Source organism: Dama dama, chromosome 12 (assembly GCF_033118175.1).
Source record: "Dama dama isolate Ldn47 chromosome 12, ASM3311817v1, whole genome shotgun sequence".
NCBI lineage: Eukaryota > Metazoa > Chordata > Mammalia > Artiodactyla > Cervidae > Dama > Dama dama.
The window spans coordinates 54,403,290-54,430,489 of NC_083692.1; the positions used below are offsets into that span (position 1 = coordinate 54,403,290).

General features: G+C 45.1%; 1 protein-coding gene across 1 annotated transcript in view; it reads left to right on the top strand.

Annotated features, from left to right (window-relative positions):
• Window positions 1-4,805: 4,805 nt before the first annotated feature.
• TLN2 (talin 2) overlaps window positions 4,806-27,200 on the top strand; it is a 442,622-nt gene continuing 420,227 nt past the window's right edge. The window contains exon 1 of the mRNA XM_061157289.1: window positions 4,806-4,859. The gene's annotated coding sequence lies outside the window, so the exon portion shown is untranslated. The remainder of the gene's footprint in view (window positions 4,860-27,200) is intronic.

The window sequence follows — 27,200 nt, forward strand, 5'->3', positions numbered from 1 at the left end:
ACAGTAGGTGCTCCGGAAATCTGCTTCCACTTTCTTCCTCGTGGTCTCTCTCCTGGTTGAACCTGTCATCCTTAAGAGAGGCCATTACATGCATACACTGATTTAGAATCAAAAAACTTTTCAAATATTCACAACAACGACAAATCCCTCATGCTTTTACCCTATGAGCAGCCCTTGTTCCTTCTGATGACTAAGAAAAGAAAGCTTTCAATATGGAGTGCTTTGGAAAGAAGACCCATCAGTCCTTCTGGTTATGGTAGCTATTGGCCACATATGGCTGTCGAATGCTTGAAATGTGGCTAGTGGGGTTGAGAAATAGGATTTCTGAATTTACGTAATCCATTTAAATGTAAATTTAAAATCAGTTTCTCAATTTGGTGATAGGAAAACTTTTAAGTGTGTTTGGAATAACTTGGGTATGTGAATCAGCCTTTTCAGCTGTAAGTGTTATGAATTCAAAATATAGATCACACATTTATTTCCAATGAAGATTTTGTATCCAGATTAAGAAGTGTGCAGTAAATGTAAAGTACATACCAGATTTCAAAGACTTGGCATAAAAGAAAGACTGTAAAATATCTTATTAATGATTTTTTATATTGATTAAATGTTGAAATGATAATATTTTGGGTATATCAGATTCAATAAAATGCATTACTAAAAGCATATTCATGTGTTTCTTTTTACTTTTTTAAATGTGGCTGCTGGAAAATTTTAAATCACATGTATGACTCAAATTATATTTCTGTATGAAAAATGTATGACTCATATTTCTGTAGGCTTAGACCCTGGTCTATCACAGAAGCCAATTGGAAGGCCAAAAAGAAGCTGCTGGTTCCAGAAGTTGCTGTAGAGTGATGGTTTCTGGGGTCTTCCTCAGTGACCTGCATATGTAAGGAGCAGTGAGCGCTGGCCACTTAAAAATTCTAAACCACTGGAGCACCCTCCTGACCTCAATAGTGTGTCCTCCTGGGGGCAAGATGGGGAGAGCATTCTTTTCATAAAGGCTGCTGTGTTCCACGGGGAAGCCTGAACTCTTTGGTTCCTGACAGCTCCAGGGACTCCTGGACTCCTGAAAGATGGCTCTCCCCTGGGGCTCTTTGAGGTTCCTTGTTGATCCAACTTGGCTTCCTTCTGATATATATATATTTTTTTAATTTATTTTTTTAATTTAAATTGATTGATTTATTTGGCTGCACAGGGTCTTAGTTGCAACATGCAGGATCTTTGCTCTTCGTTGTGGCACGTGAACTCTTATTTGCAGCATGTGGGATCTGGATTGAACCTGGGTCCCCTGCATTAGGAGCACAGAGTTTTAGCCACTAGACCACCAGGGAAGTCCCCTTCTGATTTTATGTTAGTCCCCCAGTCAAAGAACAGTAACAGCAATCAACTGTTAAAAAATTGGGAAATTCAAAACAGTGTCACACTGTATAGAGACATGCTTGAAATCCATGTGGTCCAGAATTTGATGTCTTCGTTGTCAAGTTGTGGGCCAGCAAGTAACTCTGCCAGCTAGTCGCATTGCATATAAACAATTTTAAATGCTCTTATTTAAAAAGTAATGAAGTTTGAGTTGAATACAATTTTCAATAGAATTTCATACCACTTTGGATGATAATGGTTAACCAATCCTGACTTAAAAATGAAATCAGTGTGTTATTCAGTCATTCAGAAGGCATCCTTTGAGCACCCCTATGTGTGGGATTCTTGAGGCAAGAATACTGAAGTTTTGCCATTTTCTTCTCCAGTGGACCATTTAAAACTCAACATTCAAAAAACTAAGATCATGGCCTCAGGTCCCATCACTTCATGGCGAATATATGGGGAAAAAGTGGAAACAGTGGCAAATTCTATTTTCTTAGGCTCCAAAATCACTGCAGATTGTGACTGCAGCCACGAAATTAAAAGACACTTGCTCCTTGGAAGGAAAGCTTTGACAAACCTAGACAGCATATTAAAAAGCAGAGACATCACTTTGTTGACAAAGGTCTGTAAGTTAAAGCTATGGTTTTTTCCAGTAATCATGTATGGATTTGAGAGTTGGAAGGCTAAATGCTGAAGAATGGATGCTTCTGAACTGTGGTGTTGGAGAGGACTCTTCAGAGTCCTTTGGACTGCAAGGAGATAAAACTTTCTTGTCTAGAACTTCAAAAGCAGTTAGTTGCTGTTAATTTTAAATTGCAGTTTTTATTATATTACTGTAATTGTCTTCTAATTATGAGTAGCAGGTCATTTACACTGCAGCTTTTCAGAGCACGATAACCAGACTTGGGAGGAGCCTTGGAGATCTCCAAATTTAAGGTGCCAGGAATTTCTTTTCTTAGGAGTTGTCCTCCTCTCACTGTTGTCTCCCCATTGGTCCTGATCCTATCCCCTGGCACCCCAGCAGCAATGTAGACATGCCTTCCACAGAGAAGTCCCCATGTCCCATTTCCACCCTTCATGCCATCTTTTATCCAGGCTAAATGTCCCTTTTATTCCACCCATCTTCAACAACTCTTCACATGTCTGGTTTGTGGATTCTTGACCTTCTTGGTTCCATTCTTTGGTCACTGGTTCTCAGCCAAGCTGGAGAACCCTGTAAGCTGGCACATCCTGGACCTTCTCCCAGGGACTGGTTTAGAGAGTCTAGAGTTGAGTGTGGGCACCTGGTCTTTAAAACCAACATGAAATAACCACCCAGTCACTCAAATAGCTATGCAGCCCAGTGAAGAGCACCGTGGGGCTGGCTTCTCCTGTGAGGAGGAGGTTGTCCTGATGTAGCCCAGAGTCACATTAGCTTAGAAAGTCATCAGAAGGGAGTGACTTGCGTGTCTCCCTGTCACCAGCACCCCATTTCTATATCTTACCTATAATAGATCGGTACCCTGCAAATGTGTAAGAATGGATGGTCCCTAAAACCACAGATCTTATCCAAGTGAACTGTCAGTAAAAATCAGATATCCCCCATCTCTGCTGATGAAATTCTTAAGATAGCAAATTCAGGGCTTTAATGGACTCTCTGCTTTCACTGAGTAACATCCCCTCTCCGCCATAGTTGATCTTGATGGTAATTCTAACTCCATGTTGTCTGAGTAGCAGAATGGCTGGAAGCAAAGACTCAGAGCCCTACCATCTGGATCTGAATCCTAGTTCTAGCGGCACAACTTGCTGCTTCAGTTCTTAACTGGCCACACCTCAGTTTCCTCATCTGTAAAATGGAAATAATAACAGTTACTGGCTTCAGTGAGTTGTGATGGGATTAAATGATATAATGCACATAAGGCACTTAGCACAAGGCCTGGCAGAGGAAGTGCTCACTGGTTATTTCTCTTAAGGCTGAAGATGGTAGTCACAGGACGGTGGTGAGGAACAAACATTGTGGTTTGCTGTGCCCTGCGCCCTGTTGAAGGCTGTGTGGATTGAGCTTCTCCAGGAGGTGGCTGCAGTAGGAAGGAGGGGAAGCTGAGTGGTGAGGCCTCAGACAAGCTTGGTTCTATTTTTTTTTTGTTTTTTTAATTTATTTTTGGCTGTACTGGGTCTTCACTGCTTTGTGCAGGCTTTCTTTAGTTGTGGTGAGTGGGAGTTACTCTTCATTGTGGTGCCCAGGCTTCTCTTTGCGGTGGGTTCTCTTGTGGAGCACAAGCTCAGGGCTTCGGTAGTTTTGGCTCCTGGGTGCTAGAGCGCAGACTCAGTAGTTCTTGCACATGGGCTTCCTGTTCCACAGCATGTGGCATCATCCCAGACCAGGGATTGAACCCATGCCCCCTGCATTGGCAGGCAGATTCTCATCCGCTGTACCACCAGGGACGTCCTTGGTCCTGTCGTTTTTGGGTGAGGTTTGGAGGGGTGGAGTCTGTGCAGCAGATGGCAGGAGAGCTGTTCTCATACCAGTTACCAGGTCTCCTCCAGCGGCGTAGCTGGCTTCATCCTGGGGACTGGCTGGTGCGTCTCCATTTTGATTGCTTATTACCCTCACCTGGGAGCTTGTAAACTCCACCCACGCCCTGCCCTGCCCCAACCAATGTCATCTGTAACACCACTGCTGCAGCCCAAGCATCCTTGTCTTAGGAGAGCACCCAGGTGATTTTATTTTTATTTTTACTTTATTTTTGGCTGTGCCACATGGCATGCGGGGGTCTTAGTTCCCCATCCAGGAATTGAATCCTCACCCCCTGTAGTAGACTCACAAAGTCTTAACCACAGAACGACCAGGGAAGTCCCCCACCAGGTGATTTTAATGTGCATCTGGGTTAATTGCCCATGGGGCTGCCGCAAATCCGGCTTGGTCTCTGCGTGTGTTCTGAGCTCTTATTTTGGGATGTGCGTCCACTGAGCAGCCTGGTCAGCTGCCTTCTCTCATGGGGCTCCTTGACCTCACCTCACAGTGGAGGTAAAGTGGCATTGACTTCAGTAGTCTTGTAACAGACCCTTCTTTGCATCCCAGAGGCTGGGTGGACTTTTATAGGATAGGATTGGATTTCACAAGGGATGGTTCCCAAGAAGATTGGAAGAGGCTGGTATACAGTTGCCTCAATCCATTAGTACAGTGGTTTAGGGAGTAAATCTTTCTGCTTTGGTGTTTGTCTCCTCCCAGAGATAGGGTGACATATTTGTACTTTGTTGTGTAAACTTGTGCATGGCTGTTTCCTTCCTGGGTTGAATTAAGCCTCATGAAAGTGCTGGTACATCAAGATTGTCTGCCTTCATTCTACAGGACCCACTTGGCGGGTAGCTTTTTTCTTTTAATTAAAAAAAATTTTTTTTTTTTTTTGGCATGCAACCCAGCATGTGGGATTTTAGTTCCCTCACCAGGGATGGAACCCATGCCCCTTGGATTGCAAGCTTGGAGTCTTAATCTCTGGACCACCAAGGAAGTAGGTAACTTTTGTCACATTGCTTTTAGTGATAGGTGCTGCTGTTACCTTCCCATCCCTGTTTTGGGGGAGAACTCTTCATTGGCCCACATATAATAAATGATTGTTCGTAGACAATCTTCAACCCAGACCTGTGTCAGAACTGCTGGGAGGCATTAAAACCACCAGCTTTTTGTTTCTGTCTTGTATTTCCCTCTGAGGCCTCCGGACCAGTTAAAACCATGTCTTTACCGGGCGAGGGTGGGGAGAGTTGGTGGTGGGAGTTGCCTTTCTCCAGTGCATGGGAAGTCCGGAACATGACCCTGCCAGAGGCATTTGTGTGGACGCATGGGTCCTGAAACCTTGCCTGGTGAAGGCCTGAAGAAGCTGGTGATGTGGTGTCCAAGAAGCGACTCCTGTCACTTGCATGCCCCTTCTAGGCCTTTCTGTGGGGCTGTCAAGGGCCTGTACCACAGGTTAAAGGAAAGGAAAGGTACAGCTTGCAGTGATTCACTGTCTTCTCCCCTCATTTGATTTTACCATTTTAGCAAACACTTTCTAGGCCCTATACCCTCAGGAGATGCAGAGGAGCAAAGCCGTTGCTGCCCTTCTGGGGCCTTTGGCCTGGCCTGGACCTGCGTTGGTACCCTGTTGCCTGGACTCTGACCAGGAGGGAGGTGGGCCAGGGCTGGGAGAGTTGGGGGGCACCCACCATGGGCAGGGATTGGGATGGAAGGAGAAGAGGGGATGTGGACAAGAGCCTTTCAGATCCAGATATACCTCAGTCTGGACTGGCTGGTGAGTTCTTCTAGGATCATGGGGACTGAGGCTCAAAGCTGGACATTTGTCTGAACTCACTCTTAGATCATTGGCATCGCTGGGTGGGGATGCTAGAAAGAAGCTGGCGCTTCAGTCCTATCTGTCTGCTGTGGTTTTCGATCAGTTTGCTCTGTTTGTGTGTTAATTCTCTCAGGAGGCTGTGGTTTTCAGTCAGTTTGCTCAGTGTGTGTGTGTGTGTGTGTGTGTGTGTGTGTGTGTGAATTACCTCTGGAGACATTTTTCGTGTGTGTGGTATGTGTGGTGCATGTGTGTATATGTGTTAATGTGTATGTGGGGTATATGTGTGTAATATGTGTTAATTCCCTCAGGAGGCATTTTTCTGGGAGGCCCTGCCTCGTGGTGCCAGGGACGCAGAGCTGAGCACAGCGCCAGCTCTCTGGGGGTGGAGGCGGGGTGATTCCAAAGCCTGCTGGGCCACATGTGGTTTGGGAGCACTGCATCAGTGTACTTGGGAAATTCTTCTGCTCCATCCGTAGCTACTAAATCAACATTTTAAGCAAGCCTCCCAGACACCATCTCTACATTCCTAGATTACTACAAAGTTTGAAAAGCTTAGCCCTGGAGGTATTGCCACCACTTGGGTGAGAAATATCAAAGATCTGGGTCTTGTGGTGGCAAAAGGGCTAGAGAGGGGAGAGGAGGGACTGGTTCTGGGGGTCTTCACGGGGCAGAGCCAGAGGAATGAGTGAGTGAGTGCAGGTGTGGAGGAGGACGCCTGGCTATTGGCTGGGGTGCTTCTGTGGGCATTTCCATGGGCGTATCAGGGAGGGAAGGGGAGGGTTCGGTGCACGTGGGTCTTGAGGGCTGTGCACGTGAGCGTGCTGGTGTCCACAGATGTGAGGAGTTACGGGTCTGAGAAGCAAGGGCTGGGCAAGGTGGGTCTCCAAGGAACTCTTGGGGGAGGGGCTGCCCAGATTTATGTCTGAGCCCTTAAAAATGATCTGTGTGGGGTTCTCTTGCTTTCATCCTCTTTGACCAGGCTTCTTCTACTTTGGCCTTGTTGTAGCCCCTCTTATGAGATACCGTCTACTTCCTGAGTGGTTTGGGGTGAGTCCTCCTCTTCCCCCCACCCCCACCGCCAAGTGGGGCTTGAAGGTGGCAGGAAGAGGCAGCAGCGGGGGAACGGGAGATTGGCAGAGCTTGACCATTGCCAGGTTGGAGGTGGGTGGGCACTCCTTTCCCCCTCTCCGCCTTTAGCAGCATCAGTGCTGTGGGTACCAAGGCCTAGTCTCCCAGGTGTCTCAGAGGTGCTGTCTACCCTGGGTCTGCTGCTCCCCGTCTTACACTGATTTCATTTAACCCAGGCTTTCTCGACTTTGTCACAGTTGACATTTTGGGCTGATCAATTCTATTGAGGGGGAGAGAGGCTGTCCTGTGCATTGGAGGATATTTAGCAGCATCCATGGCCTCAGCTCAATAGATGCTGGTAGCACCCTCCTCCCTCACTGTGACAATCAACATATCTCAACATTGTCAGATGTCCATGGGGGTTAAAATAACCCCATTGAGAACCATTGTCTTAACCAATGTTGAGCCCTTTTTGCATTTTGGGCACCAAGGGTTGATCAGTGAACAGACCCAGCCCTGGTCACTTTGCTGCAGACCCCCGAAGTCTGAGGTGAGGGACAGTGTCAACGGGGCGGGTCTTAGACCTCCAGGAGAGCTGTGACAGCTTGGAGTCCTGGTGTGATGGGAGCGGGTCTGTCTGCAGGTGGCCCTCCCACGGCTCCATCCTGGAATGGGATTCAGGGCACGGTGTTGCTGGGGAGCTTGGCTTTTCCCTGCTGCTGCCTGTGCTGCTTTATCTAAGAACTGCCTTCCTGCTACACTCACAAAACAAGTCTTGTCTCCTTTTTTCTTACGTTCTTTCTCTCTCTTTTTTTGGTAAGGTGGCCAGCTTAAAAGTCTGCACCAAACCTTTGGGTCGGGGTGGGGGGTGGTCTTTCCCAGGAGAAAACTGCCCTTGCTGCCCCACCTCGGGCACAGCCTTCTTGTACATCGAAGATCCTGCTGCTTCCCTCTGCCTCCTCCTTCAGGCCATAGTCGGAGACGAGTCTCTCTGACCTGCAGGTCGGGTCAGACCATTCTTTGCCTCTGGACAAGCCCCTTGGGCTCCAGATCCCTGCTGAGTCTGGCCCTGCCTCCATGCCCACATCCTGGAGGTTCTCTCTCTCTGCCCTCTTGACTGACCAACTGACAGGTACACGGGATCTCAGCCTGGGGTCTTTTCTTGGTAGCAGTCTCCCTGACTCTCCATCTTGGTGCCCACCTTCGATCACCATTAGAATTTCCTCAAGGCTCCTTGAGGACTGTTCCCAGGGCTAGGCCCGGTGCCAGGTACGTGGAAGGCATCATTAAATCTTTGCGGGATGACTGACATATGTGGTGCCCCTCACTGTTTTATGAGCTCTGCTCTCAGAAGGGGAGGATTCATGGGGCCAGCAAGTGGCTGAGACGTCAAGCTCAGCCCTCATTTTCTTGAATGTGCATCCTCCACCTTCCTCTTGCCCTCCCCATATCCCCCTAATCCCATTCTAATAGTTTCTGGTTTCCTCAGACCCATTTTCACAGCCTGCTCCCAAGGAAGGGTGGGAGATTCATTTATTTGTTGGAAGAAAAATAATGTTTATTTGTTTACTTGTTTATTTTAATTAGCTGCCCTCCCATTAACTTGTTTGTTTGTTTGTTTTGTAACTGCGCTGGGTCTTAGTTGCAGCATATGGGATCTGGTTTCCCAACCAGGAATCGAACCTGAGCCCCCTGCATTGGGAGCTCAGAGTCTTAGCCCCTGGACCACCACGGAAGTCTCTAATGTTTAATAATTTGGGATGTTACCTTTCGTTGGTAGATTGGCATGTTTGCAGGGGATTTCAGGAGTTAGGTGGAGGAGTGATGGGAGGGGGCTGGAGGAGAGGCAGTTGTATCTGGTGGTGGCGGCTGTAACTCTAGTGACAACTAACCTGCAACTTGGTTTCCTGGAACTGTAAAGGTTTACAGCCTGAAACACTTTTTGTTTGTTTGCCTTTGTGGATGCACAGACATTTCCTTCCTCATTTGGTTTCTGTGGCCTGTGTTTAATGTAGACAGAATGTTTGTGTCCCTAGGATTTATCTTAAGAACAACAGTAGGAGCAGGGTTGTAAACTTAGCTCAAGAAAGAAGGCACGGCAAGTGGATTTGCCTTGACTGCTGACCATTCCAAGGGCCATTTCCATCTCCTGCCTGCTGTGTCCAGAGTGGGCTGCTTCAGTTTGGTTTTCCATATTCACAGCAGAATCTCTTTAGATTCTTTCCCACTACTGAATGTGCTTCTCAGAAGAGAAAAGGTTTTTACAAACCATTGTGTTCCTTTCTCCAAAAGGATGGTGTGTGGTCCCTCTGAAGAGTCATTTGTGTATTGATGACCTGCCAAGTGTTGTATGTCCTGTGTTAAGTTGCAAGGGTGGGAATTCCAAGAGTGTCACAATGTCCTATAGGTCAGGTTTGGCTCAGATGGTAGAGAATCCACTTGCAGTGTGGGAGACATGGGTTCGATCTCTGGGTTGGGAAGATCCTCTGGAGGAGGACATGGCAACCCACTCCAGTATCCTTGCCTGGAGTAATAATCATATTTTTGGGCTTCCTTAGTGGCTCAGTTGGTAAAGAATCTGCCTGCAATGCAGGAGACCCCGATTTGATCCCTGGGTCAGGAAGATCCTCTGGAGAAGAAAATGGCAACCCACTCCAGTATTCTTGCCTGGAGAATTCCATGGACAGAGGAGTAGGGAAGGCTATAGTCCATGGTACTGCAAAGAGTCGGACACAACTGTGTGACTAACTTTTACTTTCTTTCAAGTTATTAGTAATAGGGATTTAGTATTCATGGATTCCTGATCCTGTCTGACCTTCTAGAATCACCTAGGGGAACTTTGAAAATGCAGACTTAAACCCCCCTGGACTCAGGGAAACAGAGTCTTTCTGCATGGAATGTGGGACCCTGCTTTTCAAAGTCTCCCAGGGTAGACTTCTGTGTGATGACTGGCTCTAGAACATGTCACTTATCCTGACAGGTCTCCAGGCTCCCTGCCCTTGTTGCTCTGTCCTGAGGGTTGGGGTGAGTCCTCAACATCCCATCCCCTCTGGGGGTGTGGTGCTAGTGATGGTACTATTTTAGGAAAGTTGTGGAGAAGATGCCTGGTAGCAGCAAATTGTGAGCAGGGTTATGTGCGTGTGATGGTGTTGCCCCGGGGTAGTATGACGTGGCTATGCTGGGAAGCCAGCAGGGTGAACTGATTAATCGGTTTGAAAATGCCCAAACCCTTCCCTTCAGTTGCTTTAAAAATCTAAAAAAGTCTTACAGTTTATAGGAAGCACATGTGTTATAATTGAGTGTGGCTCAGTCTTCATTGTGGTTTCTGGCAAACATGGCCTCGTTAAGAATGGTTCCCTGCTTCTACTCACTCTAGATGTGTCTTGATTGTTCACGGTTTAGTTATCCTGTAAGTTTTGGCTGCCGGGTTCATAATTCAGGGGGAATTTCACTCTGGTCAGTGTATATAAGTATCAGCGATTTTCAGAGAAGCCAGAGAAAGGAAGCACATTGGAAGTTTTCTGGAGGTGCGCCAGCAGTTTAGGTTAGTTTTTACAGTAGAAGCTGGAAAATGTTCTGGCTGACTCCTGGTTAAGGTGTGCAGGATGACCTAGTCATTTTTATTTTAATTGTGAATTCCTAAAACCTTGGGCACACCGATGTCAGAAACACCAAAAACGATCTAGAAACAGACATAACCTAAGTACTGGAGTATTTGTGCCTCTGTTCAGCTTTCTTGGCAAGGATGATGCAGGACGGAAATTCTGATACTTTTCCAGGAAGGATTTTATTGTTTCATGTTAGAAGTGATCTAAGATCACTGGTTAGGATTCCTACATAATTGATATAAATGCAGAAATTTCCTGAAATCCTGATCCCGACTGAAAAAACGTTTTCACTTTCAGTTCAGTTCACTCTCTCAGTCGTGTCTGACTCCTTGCGACCCCATGAACCGCAGCACACTAGGCCTCCCTGTCCATCACCAACTCCTGGAGTCCAGCCAAACTCATGTCCATCGAGTCGGTGATGCCGTCCAACCATCTCATCCTCTGTTGTCCCCCTCTCCTCCTGCCCTCAATCTTTCCCAGCATCAGGGTCTTTTCTAATGAGTCAGCTCTTTGCATCAGGTGGCTGAAGTATTGGAGTTTCAGCTTCAACATCAGTCCTTCCAGTGAACACCCAGGACTGATCTCCTTTAGGATGTACGGGTTGGATCTCTTGCAGTCCAAGGGACTCTCAAGAGTCTTCTCCAGAACCACAGTTCAAAAGCATCAATTCTTCTGTGCTCAGCTTTATTTATGGTCCAATCCTCACATCCATACATGACCACTGGAAAAACCATAGCCCTGACTAGACAGACCTTTGTTGGCAAAGTAATGTCTCTCCTTTTTAATATGCTGTCTAGGTTGGTCATAACTTCCTTTCCAAGGAGTAAGCGTCTTTTAATTTCATGGCTGCAATCACCATCTGCAGTGATTTTGGACCCCAGAAAAATAAAGTCAGCCATTGTTTCCCCATCTATCCGCCATGAAGTGATGGGACCAGATGCCATGATCTTAGTTTTCTGAATGTTGAGCTTTAAGCCACCTTTTTCACTCTCCCCTTTCACTTTCATCAAGAGGCTCTTTAGTTCTTCTTCACTTTCTGCCATAAGGGTGGTGTCATCTGCGTATCTGAGGTTATTGATATTTCTCCCGGCAATCTTGATTCCAGCTTGTGCTTCCTCCAGCCCGGCATTTCTCATGATGTACTCTGCATGTAAGTTAAATAAGCAGGGTGACAATATACAGCCTTGACGTACTCCTTTTCCTATTTGGAATCAGTCTGTTGTTCCATGTCCAGTTCTAACTGTTGCTTCCTGACCTGCATACAGGTTTCTCAAGAGGCAGATATACCCATTTGAATGCAGAGTTCCAAAGAATAGCAAGGGGAGATAAGAAAGCCTTCCTCAGTGATCAATGCAAAGAAATAGAAGGAAACAATAGAATGGGAAAGACTAGAGATCTCTTCAAGAAAATTAGAGATACCAAGGGAACATTTCATGCAAAGATGGGCTCAATAAAGGACAGAAATGGTAGGGACCTAACAGAAGCAGAAGATATTAAGAAGAGGTGGCAAGAATACACAGAAGAACTGTACAAAAAAGATCTTCAAGGCCCAGATAATCACAATGGTGTGATCACTCACCTAGAGCCAGACATCCTGGAATGTGAAGTCAAGTGGGCCTTAGGAAGCATCACTATGAACAAAGCTAATGGAGGTGATGGAATTTCAGTTGAGCTATTTCAAATCCTGAAAGATGACACTGTGAAAGTGCTGCACTCAATATGCCAGCAAATTTGGAAAACTCAGCAGTGGCCACAGGACTGGAAAAGGTCAGTTTTCATTCCAATCCCTAAGAAAGGCAATGCCAAAGAATGCTCAAACTACCGCACAGTTGCACTCATCTCACACTCTAGTAAAGTTTTCATTTTATAATAATTCTAATTTAGTGATATTCTAAAAAATCTAATTTACTCTGGGTTTTGAATTTGGACTCTTTTTAGAGTGTACAGATTTTTAAAAATTGAAGAATAGTTTGATATATAAATTACAGGTGTGCAATATAGTTATTAACAATTTTTAAAGTTTATAATCTACTTAGAGTTACTATATGAAATATTTGTTATGTTCCCCATGTTGTATAATATATTCTTGTAGCTTATTTTATACCTAATAAAATACCCCTATACTGCCTCTTCCCCCTTCCCTCTCTCCATTGGTAATTCCTATTTTATTCTCTGTATCTGGGAGTTTGTTTCTGTCTTGTTATATTCATTGCTGTTGTATTTTTTAGATTCCACAGAAGTGATGTCATACTGTATTTGTCTTCCTCTGACTTACTTCACTTACCATAATGCCCTCCACGTTCATCCATGTTGCTGCAAATAGCAAAACTTCATTCTTTTTTATGTCTGAAGTAGTATTCCATTGTATACATATACCTACTTTCTTTGTCCATCTGTTTATGGACACTTAGGTTTCCTCCATATCTTGGCATATCTTATAAATAATGCTGCTATGAACACTGGGGTGTATATATCTTTGCATTGGTCTTTTTTGTTTGTTTGTTTTTGCAGATATATACCCAGGATTGGAATTGCTTCATTCTATTTTTAGTTTTTTAAGAAACCTCCATACTGTCCTCCACAGAGGCTACATCAATTTACATTCTCATCAACAGTGTACCAGGGTTCCTTTTCTCTACATCCTCCCCAACATGAATTATTTCTGTTCTAAAAGTATACAGGTTTTTAAAAAAATTGGGTGTCTCTTAGTCCCAAGTATTTACATATTCTGAACACTTTTATTAGATTTCTAACAGAAGCAGTGATCGATACTATTGGTGTTTTGAAGGGAGACCGTTCTATTACAGTTTTACCTGACTTTGGGGGAACATACCATTGTGTGGAAAGTTAAACAACTGCTTTGTCTCTTAAGTGGAGAGCAAATTAGTGTGGGCTTGAAAACAGTATACCTGCTTTATTGGGTCATCCATGGTCCAATTTAAGCCATAGAAAAACTAGCAAAACCAACTCTATAGCTGCCGTTTCCTGTCCAAGCTCTCTCTGCCTACAGAATGTTGACCCCAATTAGGACTGCAGCTCTTTTTTTCCTAGACCCTTGTTTTCTAAATAGCACTTAATCTGGGTCACTGGGGGCAAGCAGTTTGTGCTGGGAAGTTTAGCACTCATGTGAGTTAATTTGCACTCACATGTTTGGCAAAGTGGCTTGCTTCTGCAAGAGTTCAGATGAGTGCTGGAGAAAACCCGTCCCACTGTTGGAGACGCAGTCAACACAGCTAATAAGTATTCATTGTGTGTATGCTGTTGCCCTGCCTTGTATTTAAACCTATGTGGATTTTGAACATAGTATAAAACATAGCTCAGTACTTAGAATGAAGCAGCAAAATTGTTAGACAGAGGTAGCAATTTCAAGGTAATGAAGGAGCATGAATAATTCAGGGTAAATTGCTCGGGACAGTTATTGAATGATCATCAGTTTTAGGGGCTTCCTTGGTGGCTAAGTGGTAAAAAAAAATCTGCCTGCAATATAGGAGACGCAGGAGACGCAGGTTTGATCCCTGGGTTGGGAAGATCCCCTGGAGGAAGAAGTGGCAACCCACTCCAGTATTCTTGCTGGGACAATCCCATGGACAGAGGAGCCTGGCAGGCTACAGTCTGTGAGGTAGCAAAGAGTCAGACACAATTGAGCATGCCTCAGTTTTAGCCAGCAGACAGATCAGTTTTGTATGGTTGTCTTGAAGGCTTCCTGGAAGAGAAAGAAGCCTTTCAGTTCTTCCCAAGATGATGGTTGTGATATGGTTGATCAAGCACAAGGGTGGAACTGAGAGACTGGATATCTCGCTCTGGATTCTTGTTGAGCAATGATGTTGCCTGTAGCACCCCAGGTCTACAGAGTGAGGTTTGAAGGAAAACCACTTCTTGAACAGGTCAACATCTTTTTGCAGGGCCCAGGCAGAGGACTGTAGGTACCCAAATTTCTCCCCGAGCCTTGGTCACAGCCTGAGGGGGATTGTGGCAGTGAATGTGCAGCTTTCCCCCTTGGACAATTGAAGTGTGTTCATTTATGTCTATGTCTAAAGTGAACATTAAAAAAAGACCTAGTTCAATAGCATCAAGGTTTTAAATCTGCCATGAACCCAGCACAGCCCCAGGGGTAAATGCCTAGTTAAGCCCCAGCATTCACCCCTACATATTTGTGACTATAATTTGACCGCATACTGATATATTAAACATGAAATTAGGTAATTACATAATTACGCCATTGAGACATGTGCCGAATCCTCAGGACACGAGAACAACCCCCTCCAGGGTTGAGTAACTACTACTGTGACTGTACTGCTTGTTTGATTTCTCAGGGTTTGTGCCCAGAAGGACCACATGTTGTCTCAGACTCTGGAATCTTGAAACCAAACATCGACAAGTGACTTGTTTGAGTTTGGTTCAAGTTTAGAGGCTGAAGGGATTCTAAGAACTCAGCAAAGAGGAATTTGTGTGACTTTCTTCAGCCTTCTCCATTTGGAAGAATGTGCAAAGGGGAGAAAGAGAGCATGCATCAGTTGGTTCTTAGGTACCAAGAACTTTACCTTGTCCAAGGGGGAAACCTGCACATTCATTGCCACAAGTCCCCTCAGGTGGTGACCAAGGCTTGGGGAGAAATTTGGGTAGAGATAGAAGGAATGAGAAAGTTCTAGAATGGGAGACTTGAAACTGATGGGTAGCCAGTTATTTGGTCCTTGTCAATGGTTTTGGTGTTACTGTTTTCTTGGATTTCATTTCTGCTGAACAAAATGTTTGGGATAGGAATGCACAGAGGGTAGACCTATCCAGGCCTCAGGCCCTGACTGTGGCCGCGAGCACATCCCTTGCCATGGATCAGAGGGACAGTCAGGGAGCATCTGCAGGAAGGGACAGATTGATCTTTTAGCTCCAGTTATGGTGATGCTAGTGGTATAGAACCCAACTGCTAATGCAGGAGACATAAGAGACGTGGGTTTGATTCCTGGGTTGGGAAGAACCCCTGGAGGAGGGCATGGCAACCCACTCCAGTGTTCTTGTCTGGAGAATCCCATGGACAGAGGAGCCTGGCGGGCTGTAGTCCATGGGGTTGCAAAGAGTCGGACTTGACTGAGCAACTTAGCACATATGGATACCAAATTCACCTGTGATTCAGAATCATAGCAGGCCTCATCCTGGTATCAGTGGCTGGGCTGTATATATGTGTTATTAATTTAAAAAAAATTTTAATACTGTGCCTTTATTAGATTTTTCATAAGAGAAAATCGCTGGAAAAGAAGTACAATAAACATTAAGGGAAAAATAATCCTCCACTTGAAGAGAAAATGAGCGTGAGGAAAAATGAGAAGCAGTTAGAAGTTTCTAAAAGTCCCTAAAGTAATGTTTCTGAGCTGTGGAGTGCTAGGATCTGATATGGGAATCTCTCATGACTTTTGTAATCTGTCTGTATGAAATTGGGCCTGAGATGTTTCTTTACTTTCTTGTCTCATGTTTCTGGAAAACTACTTTTCGAAGATAAATAATTTTCTCCTGCTATTTATTGAGCAGGCTACTATGTACCATGTTGCATGCTTTGGCCACACTTACTTTGGGCTGGAAGCATACAGGATATCATATGTATCATGTGTACCATATACATATGAGAATGTGTGAGAGCACTTTGAAAAGCTTGCAGAGGTGTGCTAATGTGTGTTAGGTGTGTGTGTTTTTAAAAATATTTGTCTGTGCCCGGTCATTAGTTGTGGCATACAAGATCTAGTTCCTTGACTGGGGATTGAACCTGGGCTCCCTGTTTTGGGAGTGTGGAGTCTTAGCCCCGGGATCACCAAGGAAGTCCCAGTTAGGTGTTTTTATTTTTATTACCTTTAGGCATTTTGAGACTTAGGTGCTTAGAGGCCAAGAAGTTGCAGAAGGTGTCTGTATTGAGCTCTGACTAGGTCGCTGGCAACTTCCTAGAAGTCAACTGGCTAATCTGAATACTTAGATTTAAAACTACTACTTGGCTATGAGTAATTTAAGTTCTCTTGGTTTATTCACTAGAATGTGTATTTATAAAACATTTGTGCCTGTGAAACTCACTGACTCCAGTGATCGCTCACGATTGGCAGGAGACAGAGGCGTGTCTGTGCTCTAGCTTATAAGTGCCAAGGAGAAGCCCCTGCCAGGCAGGCATTTTCCCGTCCAGATGTGTTTAACATTTCTGAAGTAGACCACAGCCTAGGTCACCAGGTTTCTATTTTAGAGAATTGTGCTGAAAGAGGCAGTGGACACAGGCCTCACATAGCGGGGCAGAAGTGGTGAGAAATGTGTCCTCCTAAGGTGAAGAACTCAGGGTCTCCACCTTAGGGTCCTCCGCCCAAACACCCAGGGAGTTGAAACTTTGAGGATAAATGGTGCTGTTTTCCTGCTGCAGCCCTCCTTCGGCGCTGGCTGGGCAGCTCATTCAATGACTGTCCCCTGTGGCTGTTGGCCTCAGGAGCCCAGGGGACAACCTGACGCAGAAGCCTGAGGCTTTCTACTTTGTAACCTCTCGTTCTATCTTTATTAAATCAGCTCCAGAGCTGTGGTCACCCTCTGGACCCACCTTTTCCTGTGGTTCAGGAGGACTGATTCCCCAAAGTTCTAAAAACTGTCAGGGCCTGTTAAGACCCAGAGGACAGTTCCCCATGCCAAGTGACCATCATCAGTGTAACGGACCTCAGTTTCTAGGCTTGGTATTGGCAGATCTCAGGTATTTGAATTTTATGTTTTATGCCTGTGCCTGCTTGCTTGGGGTCTACTTGCAGAGTGGGCTCTGCTTCTGGGTCAAGGTTGTCATCCAGGGTCCTTGCTCACCACAACCTCTCTACCCAAAGGCCCCTGTTCTGGTATGAGGGACGTTATCTCAGCATGCCCCTCTGGGTTCCAGCCTGGGTATTTGAATCTTGATGACTTAGGTCTCCTGTCTAGTTTCTCTTCCTTTCTCAGTAGTTTGTATTTTGGAATCATCTGTCTTCCTTCCCTGTTTTTAATGTTTATTTTTACAAAGGTAAGCCATGTGTGGTTAAAAATTTCAGACTGTAAAAAGAGGTATATGATGAAAAGTTTCCCTCCAACCCCTGTACCTTAGAAGCTAAGGTCACTTCCCAAAGATGACTGCTATTAGTAGTGTCTTGTATAGTCTGGAAATAATCTGTGTGTGTGTGAATATTTAATAGTCCTTCTTCCTTTCTTTCATTGCCTTTTCCTATTCCCTACATGAATGGAGTACTCTATAAACTTCTATATACCTTGCTTAAAAAACAGCAACAAACTTACCATTCTAAATCATTTTATTGGGTTGGCCAAAAAGTCCATTTGAATTTTTCTGTAACATCTTACTTTTTGGCCAACCCAATACATCAGACTATATAGATGAGCCTCATTCTGGAACAACAGTACAATGTTCCATTGGCTCTTCAAACTGGCTTCCTATTAATTGACACTTAGCTTGTTTCCTGTCTTCTGTTGTCCTACGCAATGCTATTGATGCAAACACACACACATTGGCACACAAGTTTGAACACATTTGTGGGATGAATTCCTAGAAGTAAAATGGTTGAGTCAGAGAGGGCATTCATCTTTAATTTGATATTTGCCAAACTGTCCTCCAAAAGGTATTGTCTAATCAACAATGCATGGTTTTCCTGTTTCCCTGAACCCTATGAACAGTGTGTTACCAAATTTCTTGGTGTTTTCTGATCTGCTGGGAAAAAATGCTATCTTATGTCACTTATTATGTGTGAGCTTGAACATTTTTTTCTATGCATAAATCATTTGTATTTTTCTGTTAACTGTCTATTTGTTCTTTGTTCATTTGTCTGTTATATTGTTGGATCACTTATTGATTTCTAGTTGCTTTTTACATAGTCTGGAAGTGCTTCTTCTGTTACTTGATACAAATACTTCCCCCACTGGATTTTGTTAGCTTTTTCCCTGCAGAAAACTTAACTTTTATAGTTAAACTTAATTATTTCATGACTTGGGTTTTGTATCATCCTTCATGATATTGTTTTTGTCTGCCTTTTCTACTCTCTCTGGGTCTTTCTTGTGCCTTATTGTTTCAAAACTTATGTCATAGGTAGACACCTTTCTCCTGACTTCCATCACCCTCTGCATCACACATCTCCTTCTAAACCCCTGTTTGACCTTCAGCTCTAATTAAGTTCTCTGCCTTATTGTCTGCTTGTACACTGATCTATCGATTCATCGATTCAGTGTCCCCTGTAGGTTCCAGGTACTGCTCTGTATTTTGGGGATGCAGTGGCAAACATAGGAGGCATCTGCCCTGTCCTTACAGAACTAGTTGAAAGCTTAGCCAGGATGTGGGATTCACCCCAAGAGTCACTGAAACTGGGATGAGGGCTGATGAAGGACTGGGGAGTCCTACCCTGGTCTGGGGTGGTGTGGTCATGAGGATGCTCAGGAGGGCTTCCTTCAGAGCATGTGTCTGAATGGAAGCCTGTAGCCTGAGTGGAGGTTGTTCAGACTCAAGGGAGTGGATGGCAGGGTGTCAGTGGAGTGGCACCATGGGGTCTTCTAAGTTGAGGAAGCTGCGGGGCAAGGCCCTGGAGTAGGAGGGCTTGCTGAATCAGAGAAACCAGAGAAGGCCACGGTGGCTGGAGCAAGTCTCTGAGAGGAGGCTCAAGGGGCCTGGTTGCTAGGGGAGGGTCGCATGAACTGTGTTACAGATTTGGTTATTTGCTTCACAGTTCTTTGATTCCTGATTTCTCTTTCATGTGCATCCTCTAATATTTCCGCAGAATTCCCAACACATTTGTTCAATGGACTGCTATCACGTTGGCTTTTTGTTTTCATGACTCTGTTTTATCTCTATTGATCATAAGCTGCTTTAGGTAAAATACCACCAAGACCTCTTAAAGAGCAGCTCCCGTGCAGCCTGCCAGCGGTCCAGGAGTATTTTAGTACATCATTGGCAGCAGTGTTAGGAGTTAAGCAGATGTGTGAATGGGTTTCATCTTCAGTTTCATATCCCGGTGATTAGAGAGGCTGCTGAGAGGATTTAGGTGAGAGAAATCATGAGGCCAAATCGGCTTCTGTGGCCCAGAGTGTGGTGATGGATTAGTAATGTCTGTCATGGCACTGGGCGTGGGTGTCACTATCATGGTGCTGTTTCTTTTGCCCTTTGTGACCTGAAATGTTAATTAGAAAGACAGGTACTCTTTTGCTCTGCCGCTCAGTTTCTTTTGGCAAAGGTAAATTTGGGTAAGGGTCACAGCCATAGCTCTTGCTGTGGGCATGTGTAAAGCCATCTCCTTACTGGCATGAGCTTTTAATCCCAGCCTCTGCCGAAGAATATTAACATCTCTATTGGAGGTCAGGTTGCCTTTTTTCCCCCCCTGTGTGACTAGATACTTTCACAAAGCTGCAGGACTTTGTGTCCACCATGTTGGCACAACAGCTTCTGAAATGTATTTTCCCCTTGAAATGACCAGAGTTAATAGCAGTGTCTGCAGAAATGTATTGATTAACACAGCTATGAATCATTTATGCTACAACCGTCGGTGCAGTGAATTGATTTGCAGGCTTGAGGGTTCGGGAGGAGCACCAGACATCTGTAGTCCATCCCCTTTCCCACCCCCACCTCTGGTGGGAGCTGCCCTGGTCCTGACAGCTCACAGGGAAGGCAGGCATTAGACGGGATGTGATGGGATTGAACTCAGGGCCAGAAAGTATTCAGAGAAGCATCGCAAGCCAGCCTTAGTCAGAGAGTCAAACTTACTTCCAAGATGTCTGGCGCTGAGCCGTTGTTTGCTGCTCTCGAAATAGTCAACATGACCTAATCCGGTAGTGGTTATTCATGGAAAACAGAGGGGACACTGGGGAGCAGCCAGACCACCTCCTTGCCTTTTTTTTGTTTTTTTGCACTTGCCAGAATATTTAAACAGACTATTTCATTTTACCTTGTGGAAATAGGTATATCCTTGCAAGTGAAAGACAACCTTGCCTATAAAGGAAGGACTCTTCGGAAGGTCCTTTCCTATACAAGGAAAGGAAAGTCGGCTTCCTGGGTGGCTCAGATGGTAAAGAATCTGCCTGCAATGCAGGAGATGCAAGAGACGCTGGTTCGATCCCTGGGTTGGGAAGATCCCCTGGAGAAGGGAATGGCAACCCACTCCAGTATTCTTGCCTGGAAAATTCAATGGACAGAGAAGCCTGGCAGGCTACAGTCCATGGAGTCACAAAGACTCAGACACAACTGAGTGACATGACACTTTCACACTTTCCTATACAAATTCCATTTGATTCCTCTCTCCTCTTTAGGTGGAAGCATAGCTTTATGTCCTAGAGTGTTGCTCTAAACATATGCCATCCTTTTCAGCATTATGGAGTTGCTGATCTCCTTACTTCTGGGCCCTTGCAGTGTTTATATTTCATCTTGCATGGTTGGGTACATAGCTGATCCGTCCTGGTATCCAGTGTAGCTAGAGCAAGAGGGAAGTTGGAAGTGAGGGGGAGCCAGCATTCACTGTATTTAGCTCAAAGCTCGGGGTTAAAGATGATTATGAGGCTCATGAGACCTGTGAAAACCCCCAAACAGTGCCTTTTTAAAAAAATGTATTTTTATTTATTTACTTGGCTACATTGCGTCTTACTGGCAGCACATGGGACCTTCGTTGTGTCATTGCAGCATACGGACTCTCTAGTTGCAGTGCATGGGCTTAGTTGCTCCATGGCATGTGGGATCTTAGATCCCCAACCAGGCATTGAACCCGCATCCGCTGCATTGCAAAGTGGATTCTTGATCTCTGGACCACCAAGGAAGTCCCCCAAACAGAGCCTTGAGCAGTGAATGGTGGGTCTGCAAGGGTCAGCCCTCCTCGCCCTGCCGAATTCTCTGTGAAAGGCCCAAGCCAAGGCAGGTACTTGGTGATCCCGAGGATGGGAGGAAGTGCCTCCCCGGCGACTCCTCTCTCTGCACCTGGGGGCTTCCTGCTTGGGGAGGGAAAGGCCGGTGGCTGACAAGCCTGTATAGTTGGATCCTGCCAGCAAGAGCTGTGTTACCACATGTTGGGCTCTGATTGGAGTCATGCTTCCTACTCTTTCCCTTTTCTTTTGTCCTTAGGAGAATTTACCAGTATGGTTGCAATTTAGATGTAATTGTTTGTAATAAACTTTTCTTATTTTTTTTTAAAGCTAATCAGGGGAACTTAGAAATAGGTTATATTGTTACATGTGTGTATGTATTTAGCATATGCATTTATAAAATCATACAGTGTAAGTAAACCAGGATTGGGGCAGTAAATACACAGCCCATGTGCTATCACTTTGTGCTCGCGGCAGATATTGTTAGAAAATCATGACATTTTCCTACCAATCCTAGGAGAGGGAGCCACTGTCAGTCCCTGGGAGTTGGCAGGTGTGATGAAACCTGTGTTACATCCTAGACACAGCTCGTCCTGAGGCATGGGCCATTTGACCTATCCTGATCAGTCTTTACACGATGGGTCAGCATGCCACCAGCCTCTGGAAGGCCTCCAGTGGGAATAAATGTTTATTTCTGGTGAATGGCCAGAGTCAGTGACTCTGATTGTGAAAGCCTCTGGCCAGTGTTGGTCTTTTTCCCTTTGGGAGTGAGTTGTCATGTAGGAACACTGAGATTTTGGCCTTGATTCCAGTGAACTTGGCATTTCAAAAGTTGCTTTGGGATGAAGTTAGGAGCCCTTAGCAAGGGGACAAGAAAGTATTTGGTCTCCCTTGCAGCGGTCTCCGGGTTAACCAGGGTCAAGGTTATTCTAGGGACAGGAACTCCTGTACTTGGACCGGAGTGCTGACAGTCAAGGCAGGGCTCTGGGTCCAGTGACTAGATTTGAGATGTGAGCTGAACAACTGGGATGGTCTCTTCATTCACTAGGTTCAGACATGTTCATATGTAATCAACACGTGTTAGTAAAGAACCCACTGTGTGTGAGACGCTGAGCTCTCTGACCTGGGTCCCTTCTCACCACCTCCCCAGCTTCGTGTGCGTTGTTGTCCTTCAACAAGGACACCAGTTCAGACCTCTCATGAACTTGATTCTTTCTACTTCCCAGAGGTGACATAGAACCTAGACTTTAGCCTCTAATCACTGCCAAATTAAAATACTGGATTTATGGTGCATCTTCGCCTGTTCAAACTCCTTACTCCTGAACTTGAAATAGAGACCAAGTCATTCTTGATTCTTATACATCTTTTGGGTGTTGTTTGTTGTTGTTGGGTCCCTAAGTCGTGTCCGACTTTTTTGCGACCCCATGGACTGTAGCCTGTTAGGCTCCTCTGCCCATGGGGTTTCCCAGGCAAGAATACTAGAGTGGGTTTCCATTTCCTTCTCTGAGGGATCTTTCCGACCCATGGATCAAACCCGCGTCTCCTGCAATGACAGGCGGATTCTTTACCACTGAGCCACCAGGAAGCCGGTATCTTTTAGGTAGGTTAGGCCTAAAGGTAGATCCTATTCCTTGGGTGAGGTGCATCTGGGAATTTATCAAGAGCATTGTTCTCTCAGTGGGTCTGTAAATATAACCGAATAGCAGAGCATTTTTTTTTTTTTTTCTTTCTGGAAATAGACCCATAGCCTGAAGGGTGGTAGAGTGGTGCTTGTGCCCAAGGACGAGGGAGGGCAGTGCTGGCTGTCCTTCACTGCTCTGGGGAGGGTTTCCATAGCAACCTCATTACTGTCTCCTCCTATCCCCATTCTGTCCCTATCTTGCCCTTGGCTATGGACTCCTAGATCATCATAGCAGAATTATTGACCACTATGCCTCTACTTAAGATTGATACCTCCCATCTCAAATGGAGCTGTCATGCCAAGCAGCTTGTGCCATGGGTGCACATCTGCTATTCTTTCAGCAGTGTAGCTCCTTGAGGCTATTTCAACCTGTTTTTGTATCCTCCCATGTAGTGCTTAGCAAATGTTGAAAGCATGAATCAGTGACTATTACAGGGAATACTTTCCTGAAGGAAGCAGCCTATAAAACAAGGCTATTTCTATATTTTGGAAGATGGCCCGTGGAAACAAAGTTACGGTCTGGATATAGTCACATTGGTGTAGAATAGATACCTTGTTCAGCAAGCACTTTCTCAGTTTCTGTCCTGTTTCACATTCATGCTCTGGGACAGCATTTCCTAACGTGTGTGCATCTTTGAACTAGTGCAGTGTCAGGTGTTGGTAAGTGCAGGGAGATTTCAACACATGCACGGATGAAATTTGCCATGAAGCTATGAGGTTGAAGCTCCAGGATCCCTCAAACAGGGGGGTCCCTACCAAGACTCTGCACCTGATCTTGTTTTCTTTCTCCTAAAGAGGGCTCTTTCTAACTTGAGTAAGCTTCAGGTGCGCCGCGCCACCCCCCGCCCCCCCCCCCCCCCCCGCCACCCCTGAATACACGTAGAAAACACAGAGTTGAACTATGATAACTGAGCTTGAAAACACAAAAGAGCCTGCAGAACTTGTCAGAGCTTTTAATGTATGAATATCTGAAGGGGGGGGGGGTATAGTGCTGTTTCCCAAACTTTTATTTAATTAAAAGAGTACTTTGTTTGCTAAAGAATCTCATATTACCGCCATCAAAGTGAAACACATATTAAGTACTGTGAATCAGAAAATTAGGGCATGAACTGCCCACCTGTCTCATAGCTACTCATGTGAGCTGACTGCATCTCTTCTCAAGTTGATATTCGGTGACATTATGTTGGTGGCTTTACTTGGCTTTGGTGAGAGTATTTACACCATGGAGATCTGCAAACCTGCCCTCAGTTGGAACTTGACTTCTCGCTTTATTCTGTCTGCTCCTTGGGGCAATTATCAGGAGCTGATGCTTGTTCACACTAAGGGCATAAATGACTTTGTGCACAGTCTCTTAGTCATGTCTGACTCTTTGCGACTCCATGGACTGTAGCCTACCAGGCTCCTCTATCCGTGGACTTTTCCAGGCAAGAATACTGCAGCAGGTGACCATTTCCTCCTCCAGGAGATCTTCCCGACCCAGGTACTGAACCCACATCTCCTGCACTGGCAGGTGGATTCTTTACCACTGAGCCACCAGGGAAGCCCATAAATAGCTTCAAACAATGTTCACATGAAAGGCTGGCGAGGTGGACTCATTATTTTAAAGTAATCCTGTTCTTTTGAAAAATGGGTGTTCATACTTTCTACTTCCCAGAGGAAAATTTATGTTTTAATCTCATTGGAAAAGAGCTTTTATTTCAGGTATATACTCAACCTTGGAAATAAAAACATTTTGCTAGTACAACAAATTACCTTAAACTTACTAGTTTTAAGCAATACAAAATTATCTTCATAGTTCTGGAGGTCAGAAGTCCTAGAAACAATGCGTCAACAGGGCTGTGCTCCTTCTCAAGGTTCCGGGGGAGAGTCTCTTTCCTTGACTCTTCCAGCTTCTAAAGACAGTTGGCATTCCTTGGCCTGTGGCCTCATCTTCTGAGCCAGAGGCATAGCATCTTCCAAGGTTGCTCTTTGACCTCTGCTTCCAATGTCACTTCTCCTTTCTTCTGACCTAGACACTTCTTTTAAGGACCTTGTGATTACACTGGGCCCAGCTGGATAATTCAGGGTGTTGTCCCCATCTCAAGGTTCTTAATCACATCTGCACATACTCTTCTGCCGCATAAGGTTCTAGGGATTAGGAGACTATCTTTGGGGGGAAGGGCATCCCTCAGCCTGTCACAGTTCATGTTTTATATGTGTGTGCCCTTAGTTGTGTCCAACTCTTTGCAGCCCCATGGACTGTAGCCCGTCAGGCTCCTCTGTCCATGGCATTTTCAGGCAAGAATATTGGAGTGGTTGACACTTCCTCCTCCAGGGGGCTTTTTGACCCAGGGTTGGAACCTGGGTCTCTTGTGTCTTCTGCATTGGCAAGTGGATTCTCGACCACTGGCGCCACCTGGCAAGCCCCTAATATGTTATCTTTACTCTTTAAAAGATCAGATTTATAGATGCTGTCTAGTATTTCTTCTGACTGCAGTGTTTGTTTTTCATACATGCCCTTCCTGTTGCCTTAACTGTTTTCTAATATAAAACTACTATTTGTTTTATCGCCATCAACAATTTCTGTTGGACAGTGACCTTTACTGACGAAAGGTCTGCATTCTTTGTTTAAAATGTTAAAGCTTGGGCAAAAGGAAAATACACTGAGTTAAGAAGGAGCTCTTTATTAAACCTGTTATGGAGGAGTTATTTTCCTGTTGAACAATTTTTATTCCCAGCTATCTCAGAAGAGACCTAATCAAAATCCTCTCAAGTTCCTAAACCTGAAATGAAAAAATAAAGGAGCATTGGGAGGAGGAGAGAGTAGGGTGTGAATGCAAACCCTGGTTTTTCCTGTTTGCCTTGCTGGTTGGAGAGGCTGGGGATCGTTCTGTAGGGTGCCTGTAGCATGGGAGTCTGGTTTCCAGCAGTTTATCCATCAGTGTAAACAGAGTTCACCTGGCAGTCAGCAAACCTTTGAGGACCTGCTGATATGAGCCTGGGAGCCACCTTCCCAATTCACGGTGTAGTAGAGCAGGGTGAATCTGCGAAGGAGACTAGGATGGTATGGCCAGAGAAAGAGGAGGGAAACTGAGGGGATGGGCAGTGTTGAGGAGGTGAGTGAGGTTAGGACTTCTAGGTGCAGATGAGAGGATAGGATGAGGGGGTCTGAGAAATGGATTTTGTCTTTACCAACATGAGGTCACTGGTTACCTTTGCTCTGTCCACAGAGGTGACAAGCTGCATGTGGACTGAGCCTTCAGATGGTCTTTTTATTTATTATTATAATTTTATTTTACTTTTTGACCATGCTACACGGCATATGGGATCATGGTTCCCCAACCAGAGACTGAACCTGCACCCCCTGCACTGGAAGCACAGAGTCTTCCATTGGACCACCAGGGAAATTTTGATGTTCGGGTTCTTGTCTATAAGGTAAGGGATAAGTTCCACAAAGGAAGTATTGTAATAGTTGTGTTTATTTTTATTTTAAAATTTTATTTATTCATTTTTTGGGGGGGCCATGCTGCATGGCTTGTAGGATCTTAGTTCCCTGACCAGGGATGGAACCTGGGCCCCAGCAGTGAAACAAGTCCTAACCACTGGACTGCAAGGGAATTCCTTAATAGTAGTCTTCAGATTTCTATAAGGCTGATGTCTTCGAGCTTTTGTGATTTACCAGCTTTGTGAGGACTATTCCCATAGTCAGTAGTTGATCCCATTAATTGCAATAAAGTAGATTTTGAACAAATTGATATTCTACTTTCTAGAGAACCATCATTGCTTAGTCCTCTTTTCTTTGTCTTCATTTCCAACACCAGCATAAGGATATTAGTGACTAGTTCAGTCAACAGTTCTTAACCCCAGTGTCCTAACTGCTGCAAGTCACAATCAATTGTGAGCCGTGTTGAAGTGATTTGCTACTGATTACTGGTTAAGAGTTGGACTGTGAAGAAAGCTGAATGCCGAAAAATTGATGCTTTTTAACTGTGGTGTTGGAGAAGACTCTTGAGAGTCCCTTGGACTACAAGGAGATCCAACCAGTCCATTCTAAAGGAGATAAATTTTGGGTGTTCATTGGAAGGACTGATGCTGAAGCTGAAACTCCAGTACTTTGGCCACCTCATGCGAAGAGTTGACTCATTGGAAAAGACCCTGATGCTGGGAGGGATTGGGGGCAGGAGGAGAAGGGGATGACAGAGGATGAGATGGCTGGATGGCATCACCTACTCGATCGACATGAGTTTGAGTAAACTCCGGGAGCTGGTTTTGGACAGGGAGGCCTGGCGTGCTGCGATTCATGGGGTCGCAAAGAGTCAGACACGACTGAGCGACTGAACTGAACTGAACTGGTTAAGACACCATCCT